Source organism: Desmodus rotundus, chromosome 1, assembly GCF_022682495.2.
Source record: "Desmodus rotundus isolate HL8 chromosome 1, HLdesRot8A.1, whole genome shotgun sequence".
NCBI lineage: Eukaryota > Metazoa > Chordata > Mammalia > Chiroptera > Phyllostomidae > Desmodus > Desmodus rotundus.
Genome location: NC_071387.1, coordinates 127,209,365 through 127,218,887, shown reverse-complemented (window position 1 = coordinate 127,218,887; position 9,523 = coordinate 127,209,365). Strand labels below are relative to the sequence as shown.

The following is a 9,523-nucleotide window of genomic DNA, read 5'->3' as shown; positions in this document are numbered from 1 at the left end:
CTTCGCAGACAACTTACATTTTGAACTAATTGCCTTCTCTAAGGAAGTCAGGTGAAAAATGAGGTTCTGGTTGTTCTTTGCTATAGAACAAACTCCCCCAAAGCTTAATGAGTTCAAAGAACGACAATTATTTTTATCTCTTATGACTCTGAGGGCTCATTTTGTTCAATGAGGCCGTTCTCACTCAGGGTTATTCATGCTGCAGGCAGAGCTTGGTGACGGCTCCCTCACTCCTGTGTCTGGCGATGAGGCTGGGTGCTCACCGGGATGTCACTGGGACAGCTGTCTAGAGCAATTATGTGTGACTTCTGCATATGGCCCGAATTCCATAGAAAAGGGCAGTTGGGAAGCTGGAGAGAGAGCAGAGAGAAAAAGAGAATAGAGAGAGAAAGAGAGAGGGAGAGAAAAGAGAAGAAAGAGAGAAGAGAGAAAAAGAGGAGAGAGAGAGAAGCAGAAATACTACTATCTCTCCAGAGCTGACCTGGCCTTGGAGATCACAGAACATCAGTTCCTTCTCATTCTGTTTGTTAGAAGCATTGACAGCTGGGATACTAACCTGGCAGGGGAGATACCATGACCACGAGGGTGGTTTTCCCAGGGCGAGGCTTATCCATTGCAGTCTGGATGCGCTGATCCCTGCGATTTCCCCAAATGTGGGAAACTTGACTGCTTAATTTGTGGTAGTGGGGTCTGCGTTTGTGCTCTTGCCTGGCAAAAGAAAAAGTATTGACAGGTGGGGACTACTGATTAAATGAGCAGATATGAGCCTATATATTAATACGTGGGTCCTAGCATACACCAGCTGGGCTAGAGAGAGCTCCTAGTTACAGGTGAAACATTTATCACATGGTTGGGGCTCAGCAAATGATAACTACCCCTGTCACCAGAATTTCTATTCTGATATTAAATATAGACCAGGGAACGTCTTGACCTTTGGTTTTCCAAAGAGTGCTACTTTGAATATTTGGCTTCAAATCCTGGCTCCCTCCAGCTTCTCCTCCGTAGCTTTTACTCAAGTCAGTCGAGCTCTCTGAACTGCTCTCTACTCCAGTTTGTTGTGCAAGTTAATAATCAATAGGTGCTAATAATAATCAATAATCAAATTGCTTTGTAAACTATTTGAGATACAAGAATGTGAGTAGGTGAAAAATTGCAGTTGCATTGGCAAGCTGATGGCGATTATAATTAGTTCTGTAAATTTGAGTTTTGTTTTTATCGTGAACCATTGATATGCTGTATAGAATAATTACCTCCTGCCCTTCCCCTGCTCCCTCCTCCACTTATTTTGTTGGTTGTTTCTTGGACTACATTATAGGTACTATCCCCTCCCCTTTACACTTACTATCATTGTATTTTTCTAATCCACCGCTGTAAGCTCTTTCATATTTGTAGTTGGGGGAGTGTGGGAGGAAAAGGGGAGGAACAAGGGACGTAATGATCCGATCCTCAAAAAGACAGGTGAAGAAGGAATCCCAAGCCCAGCCAAAATCTTCTGACAGCGCCTGTCAATGTAAATCTTGACTGACAGGGACCCCATAGCCTTCCTTGTCCATCACAGGTTGGCATGCAGCACTGTGCATTGCTTCATTATACATGTCTTAGCCTACCATTCCTTAGAGAAGAAGTCCACGCTTTGCAGGTTTTTGTCTCCTCCTGCAAGTGTGTGATGAGTTGGTGTAGAGTGCGTACCACTGGAGTTCAAGCCATTCTCCTCACCCATGATGAACACATATTAACAGTTTTATTGTTGCTTGCCCAGGGTCTCATTGTTCCTCCTTGTGTCACTGAAGTCCTCTTTGACTCTGGACTCTGGAACCTTTGTTGCTAATGTAGTGGACAATTGCATCTTCTCTTTCCCTTATCCACTAGTGCCTTCTGGTTGGTATATAGCACAACCGTTTATGGAGACAATTTTCCACTCTATGAGTGAAGATGATAGAACTTACTGTAAAGTTTGGTAACATCTGCTTACATCGTACATATAATGTCCGAGGCATAGGACCAGGCCGGCACCAATATTATTTTATCTTATTGAGTTCTGCTTTTGTGATGCATCTAAAAAAACTGACTGCAGTGTTTTTCGTAGAGCATGGTTTTAAAATGAAATGTTTGTTTTCTCTCTAGGGCTTTTAACATGCAGTTTCATTGGAAAGAAGATAGATTGTTTCTTTGCAAGATTATGTCCTCCCTCGAAATAGAAGCTGTATTCAGCCAGATTCTAATTCCCAAAGTGGTTCCTACAGTGCTATTCCCAAAATAGATGCTCAATTACTGTTAAAAATGAGAGTGTGGTCAGTGTCTTGGCAGTGTTTGAAGTCTGTTATTCTAAATTCCCTTTGTTTTTCTCTGTTTTCCCCTCACTGCTACTTTTAATTTACAAGTGTATCTCTGAATGGAAGTTAAATTGGGAAAATCAGTTCTTCCATTTTTACGTATAAAACTATTTTTATTTTTTGCAGGCACCTCTTTAGACAGATTCCATGGCTTTAAAATTTTTATGTATTTGAAGTAAAGTTCAATATTAACTTTTTCTTGAAACTCCTGCTTTTGACTTTTTTCTTTGGTGACTTTATACTTTGTACTATGTGATATTTCTCATTCTCTTTCCTGAATTGACAGTTCTAAAAGAAAGAAAAAATATACATAACAAAAGTTACATGGTAAAAGATATATATATGTATATATAAAAAAAGTCCTGCCCAAAGGTTTGAAAAAAATTCCGTGATAGAACAGCTCTGTTCTACTGTTTTCAGAAAAGAAGAGTAAGCTCACCTCTTTGTATTTTTAGTTTTGTAATATTGGAAACCTTTTCTAAAATCATTCAAGAACTATCTATTTCTTTCAATGGAGAACGATGTCATTCCTTAAGAAGCCTGTAAGAAAAGTCATCGAAGAACAAAAAGTGGCTACAAGTCGGGGTTCTCCCAATTTAGGGTGCAGCAGAAGTGCCTGCGGGGTTCATTGAAAGAGACTGCTGGGCCCGCTTCCAGAGTTTCTGCTTCATCGGGTCAGGAATGGGGCCTAAGAATTAGCATCTTTAGCAAGTACCCAGGTGACGCCGATGCTGCTTCTGGAGACCACACTGTACAGCCCACCGCTGTATGCTCTTACTGGGGATTACTTCTAAGGCAGCTTCTATGGCATTATAAATTAATAGTCTTCAAACAACTTCAAAAATAAAAATTTTAAAACCAAAGTTATCAAATAAATGTAATTTTTGAAACTAATTTGAGATGAGGTTTTTTTTTAACGTGCAGAACTGTGTGTGTGTGTCAAAAAAACCTCACCTGAACAATACATAGCTTTGCATTTTTGAATACTGTGTTTGGTATTCTACAACAGCTAAAGTTACTTCCAGCATATTCATTAGTGTATTCCACGAATACTCACTGGATGCCTGCGGTGTGCGAATCTCCTCCTCGGAGAGGTGTTGGGTTGGCTAAAAAGTCCGTTTCGTTTTTCCCGGATGATGGCTCTAGTAGGGCTTAGTTGTCTTTGACTTCATTCGAAACAATTTTGTTAGATTGTATTGTGACAGCTGTCATGTCAGCATGCATTTAAAGAAACTTATCAAACTCAGTGAATTTTTGTGCAGCCATTTTAATATTGAAGATGAAAGGAAACACAGTATTTTCAGTGTATTATGCTTTATTATTTCAAGAAAGGTAAAAATACAATTGAAATTAAAAAGAGATTTGTGCAGTGTGTGTATGCAGAAGGTGTATGACTGATCAAACATGTCAAAAGTGGTTTGAGAAGTTTCTTGGTACTATTGACATTTTTGGTTTTTTAAGTATTTTTTATTGATTATGCTATTACAGTTTTTCCAATTTTTTGCTCTTTATGCTCCCTCCACCCTTCCCCCCTAACCCTCCAGCATTCCCCACTCTTAGTTCATGTCCATGGGTTGCACACATAAGTTCTTTGAGTCCTCTGTTTCCTATACCATTTTTTCTCTCTCCCCGTCTATTTTATGCCTACTAATTATGCTTCTTCTTCCCTGTACCTTTCCCCCCCATTCCTCCCACCCCCCTCCCCACTAAAAGTCCTCTGTGTGATGTCAATTTCTCTGATTCTGTTCCTGTTCTGGTTGTTTGCTTAGTTTTTGTTTTCATTGTTTTCTTTTCTTTTAGGTTTATTTGTTGATAGTTGTTTGTTGTCACTTTACTGTTCATATTTTTGATCTTCTTTTCCTCAGATAAGTCCCTTTAATGTTTCATGTAATAAGGGCTTGGTGATGATGAGCTCCTTTAACTTGATCTTATCTGGGAAACACTTTATCTGCCCTTCCATTTTAAATGAAAGCTTTGCTGGATAGAGTAATCTTGGATGTAGATCTTTGCCTTTCAAGACTTCAAATACTTCTTTCCAGCCCCTTCTTGGTCGCAGGGTTTCTTTTGAGAAATCAGCTCACAGTCTTATGGGAACACCTTTGTAGGTAACTGTCCCCTTTTCTCTTGCTGCTTTTAGGATTCTCTCCTTATCTTTAATCTTGGGTAGCTTAATGATGATGTGCCTTGGTGTGTTCATTCCTCTTTGGGTCCCACTTCTTTGGGGCTGTCTGGGTTTCCTGGACTTCCTGGAAGTCTATTTCCTTTGCCAGATCGGGGAAGTTTTCCTTCATTATTTGTTCAAAATAAGTTTTCAATTTCTTGCTGTTGTTTTTCTCCTTCTGGCACTCCTATAATTTGGATATTGGAACATTTCAAGTTGTCCCAGAGGTTCCTAAGTCTCTCTTCATTTTTCTGGATTCTTGTTTTTCCTTTTCTTCTGGATGGATGTTTATTTCTTTCTTTTGTTCCAAATCATTGCTTCGAATCCTGGTTTTCTTCCTGTCAATGTTGGTTCCCTGAATATTTTGCTTTATTTCACTTTGGGTATCCTTCATTTGTTTTTTCATTTTTCGACCAAGCTCAATCAGATCTGTGAGCATTTTAATTACCAGGGCTTTAAATTCTCCATCACATAGGTGGGGGATCTCCTCCTTGCTTAGTTCTCTTTCTGAGGCTTTACTCTGTTCTTTCATTTCGGCCACATTTCTTTGTCTTGGTGCAGATGATAGGTTGTAAGGGGGCGGGGCCTTATGTATTCACCAGGGCAGGGCAACCCTCCTTGCTGTGCTGTGGTGCTGCCTGTGGGGGCAGGGCCAGAGAGGAAACAATGCAGCTCGCCTGCTTGTCTCTGGCACCCTTTTCAAGAACTCTCCTGTGAGCCTGGGTGTATCTCCCACCTCGGCAACCCCAGCTGAAGCCCACAGTCAGCTCTGGGTCTCAGTTTTCCCCTTAAATCAGCCCCTCCTGTGCAGACCACGGAGCTTGGCACCCAGCCCCACCCCCAAGGCTGCAGTATCGCCATGGTTTTTCTGAGTCGGCTGGAGAGGTCCATCACCTTACTGGTCTAGTTGTTCTGGTTGACTTTTTCTTTAATTCATGGCTGTCGAAGTTCCATGCAGTTTGATTTTTCTGGAGTTTTTGGTTGTTTATTGATTTTAGATTGGTTGTTATCCTCCTTTTGGTTATGCGAGGAAGTGAAGGGTTTCTACCTACACCTCCATCTTGGCCAGAACTCTCATGTTACTATTGACATTTTGGCCAAATAATTCTTTGCTGTGGGGCTGTCTTATGCATTGCAAGGTGTTTAGCAGCACCCCTGGCCTCTAGTGACTAGAAGTCAATAGCAGGAGATAGCCGACATACTCAAAATATCCAAATCAATGAAGTTATTGGTGAAAATGAAAAAAACGTGTCTTCTATTTTACAGAAAAAATGTAATTTTTGGCCAACCGAATACACTAGTGCACAACAGACACGGCGCTCCCACGTACATTCCATGACGATGCATGTACAGTGGCTACACTGGTTCTAACAGCCATTTGGAAGCAGAGCAGGCTCGACAGGAGAGTTGTGATTAAAATTCTGCCCTTCACATTTCTTCTTGTTAGAGGTCCTCCACCATATAAAATACTGTGACAACATTGTACTCGAATGTTTGAGAAAATAAAAATCTGAACAAATTTTGCTTAATTCTGCAAACTGATTAACAGATGAAATATGAAAGTAATGGCAGGAGGCTGGCTAAGTAGGGGAAATTGGGTTTTGTTTCTTCTCAGAGCTGTTCACGTGGGGTAGCTATTATTCTTAGCCATTTACTCTCACATGTACATACAGAGCACTTATGTGATGTTCCCTATTGCTCTGCTCTTCACATATGTTAACATTTAAACTTTCCTAAGCACTTCATATATATATACACATATATGTGCACATAATCTATGAGGCAGGTACTATTGATATACCTGTTTTATAGATTAGGAAATAGGCCCAGAGAGGTCAAAAAAACTTGTCCGGACTGCACAGCAGCTGAGTGATGAAGCCAGGATCAGACTTAAGCAGCGTGGCTCTAGAACCTACTCTCTTCACCACTAAGCTTTCCTGACCTGTGTGGTGTTTCTGGTGCCTGTTACGTATTGTTATGCTTTAGCTTGTAGTTTTCTTTTTAATTAGTAAATATCTTTTATTTTCAATTAGTAATAAGGTCTCTGAGAGCAATTTCTAGGCCTAACACCTCTTTTATTCTCTAAAGTGTCAAGCACAATTTATGTAATAGGTAGTTAATAAATACTTTTCAACGGACTGATTGATGAAACTGCCAATTGCACAATATTAGAAAATAGGAATCTCTGTTTCTCTAGCAAGATTGATAGAGCAAGCTGGAAATGTGTTTATTTTCTTTCTTAAAATATAAACATAAATCTTCCATACTCCCCTAGAAAAAATATAGTTATATGAATTCATTTCCAATGGAAGACATTGTCATTAGTTTAATGGTCAGACTGGCCTCAAAATTCAAAAGGAAGTCAGAAAAAAACACATTTTGAAGCTGGATGGAAACCCAGATATGAGCTCATCCAGCACCCAGACTGTACTTGTAAAGCAGCAGAGCAATAGAACTATCGGGTTTCTTACTGTAGGTCAGCGGCGTAGTTAATGATTAAGAAAAAACTAATCTACATCATCCATTGGTTTGGAACTTGGCGCTGTTCATGGAGGGCAAAGAGACTAAAGAAAGAGGCAGACCACTCCAGATTGGTAGGTGGCAGCTTTAATAAGCAAAGGAACATACTTGTCTTGGCAGCTACAAGATGAATAGATTTCTGTACCTTCCTGCCAGAACCATAAAAGTTTATATAGAGACCTTCACTCCAGATGATCTCAATAGCACATCACTCTCTCAAGGCTGAGTTCTTGAGAAGGGCTCCTACCGCGGGAAGCAGTGAGCAATAGAAGGGGTGAGGAGCCTCCATTGGCCTGGGTCCAGCTCACAGGTCAACTGGAGGTCACGTCCTCAGATGACCTCATCCAACACGTTTCAACTCTAACTCAGAAATGTCTTCCTTTTATCAAACAAACTAATGTAATCATCAACAAACTAAATTGCCAGATTTCTCAAAAAGAGATAGAAAACTGTCATATTCTTTCAAAGTTACATCAGATGTTTTTACGGAAGTGAATTAATCCTGTATATCAATTTGCCTTTGATGTGTACCAAACTAGTGTAAAAAATATAGTGGCTTAAAACAACATTTTGTTTAGTTTGGCAGTTTGTGCTGGGCCATTGTTAAGGTCGGGCTTGGCTGAACTCAGCTGGGTTTACTAATTCCCAACTGTCACTTGCCAGGCCATTGGGGGTCCAGCTGATTCTGGACAATTCAATTAACATGTTTGATTGTTGACTCTCAGATGGGGCATAAATGTGACTATGTCACATGTCTGTCATCATCCAGTAGCCTAACCCAGGCATATTCACACGGTGGCAGTGGCAGGCGTCCCAGGAGCAGCAAGCAGGTAAGCCGTAACACACAAGTGCTTTTCTACATTATGCTGGTATTATGTTAGCTAATGTCTCATTTACATGGGAAATTATATGGCCAACCTAGATTCAAGAGGTGGGAAAATAGATTCTGCCTGTATTTGCGAGGAGGGATAATTGTGACTATTCTAATAATTTATTACAGTCTATCTCTTCATCAAAATTGAATTAATTTCCTCTCATTTTCAAAATATCCAATCTCCTTCCAAGAACCCCCAGAAGTCTCATTTAATTCCAGCTTTAGGCTGAAAGCCTAGGATCACACCATTTAAAAAAGACCTAAATATGGCACTTTGGATATGTTCCTCTTGATCCCATCAGCTAAAGGAAACTATGAATGTGAAGACACAGATTATGTGTCCCCCACATACAGTGGTGAGCCAGGGACGGGATAATTGTAATTGACTTCTCCACCCATAAAGGGGAAGCATAGGTGGCGGATGGCAGGCATTCAACCACAAAGTTTGGAAATCCTACAGGGCAAATGCTCTCAGGTCTTCTGACTCCGGGGCCAAGGAATGTGTCTTAGAATCCAGTTGTTCTCTATAGAAGTGGCTTCCCAGTGCAAAATCCCTAACTCTTCCTTCAGGGTGGGTATTTGGTCCACTATTCTCCATGGATCTTGATTCCACCCTTTGCGCTCTTGGCTTTATCCTCGGAAATGTTCTTGTTTTTCTCCACAGAAACTGTTTGTGTTTGCTACTGAGTAGCTTCCTCTGCTTGCTTCTTCCCATAGAAAGTTGAGATCCAGGAAAAAAAAATTGTTTTGAAATTTAAAAATCTCATTTCTTTTAAATCTAAACTAGTATCCCTTTTTCTGAGAAAATGCCCCAAACAACTTTGTCGGCTTTCCATATATCAGATTTTACTCTAATCAATAAAGTACAAAATCCCAATTGTTTTGAGGCTGCTTTTCTCTCAATCTCAAGCAATCTGCTTTCAAACAATCTCAGTTGTTTCTGAGACTTACTAAATGCTTTTTTGGGAGGGGGGTGGTTAAGCTTTCACATTTCCACACCCTTATTATTCTTAGAAACCTTGTATGCATCTTGGAGACGCCATCCAGCACCTCTCTGAATTGTTCAAGACATTTAACAAAGGATGTTAAAGACACATCCTTGATTTGATCTCTGCTCTCACGTCACTCCTCATTTTATTTCCAAAGTAATTTGCTGGTTGGAGATACTGGAAATGAGAAACAGTTTTATTTTCCAGTCCAAGAAATTCTATCCCTTTATTTTTCCTTTAAAATCTGCCTGCAAACATAACACTTCCTTTCAGCTTGACTCTCTCTTGCCACATTTTATCCTAGAAGCTAAGAAAAGGCCAACTGACAGTGCACATTCTGCTTGGAAGCTGTCTTATCAATGCCCACAAGTTTATCAGATACATTTTCTGTCTTCATGCTGCTAGAGGTGACAGTTTTGCCAATTTTCTTTCATTACATAACATAGACCAGTCTTTGCCACCGTTTTCTCACTGCTTTTCCTGCTCAATTTACACTCAGTCCTACACCAAGTGCCACATATTTCAGGTTAATCAACAGCAGCAGACCCCTTCTAAGTAACTTTTTATATACAAGCTAACTTGTTTGTGATTAAAAAAACCCCCACAAAATTTAGTGGCTTGAAGAAAGAACCACCCTTTTCTAAGC

The 9,523-nt window shown here is 40.2% G+C and overlaps 1 non-coding gene across 1 annotated transcript; it reads left to right on the top strand.

Annotated features, from left to right (window-relative positions):
- Window positions 1-548: 548 nt before the first annotated feature.
- LOC112315058 (U1 spliceosomal RNA) lies at window positions 549-711 on the top strand. The gene has a single exon (XR_002975835.2). It is a non-coding gene; the product is annotated as a U1 spliceosomal RNA (small nuclear RNA).
- The last annotated feature ends 8,812 nt before the right edge of the window (window positions 712-9,523 follow it).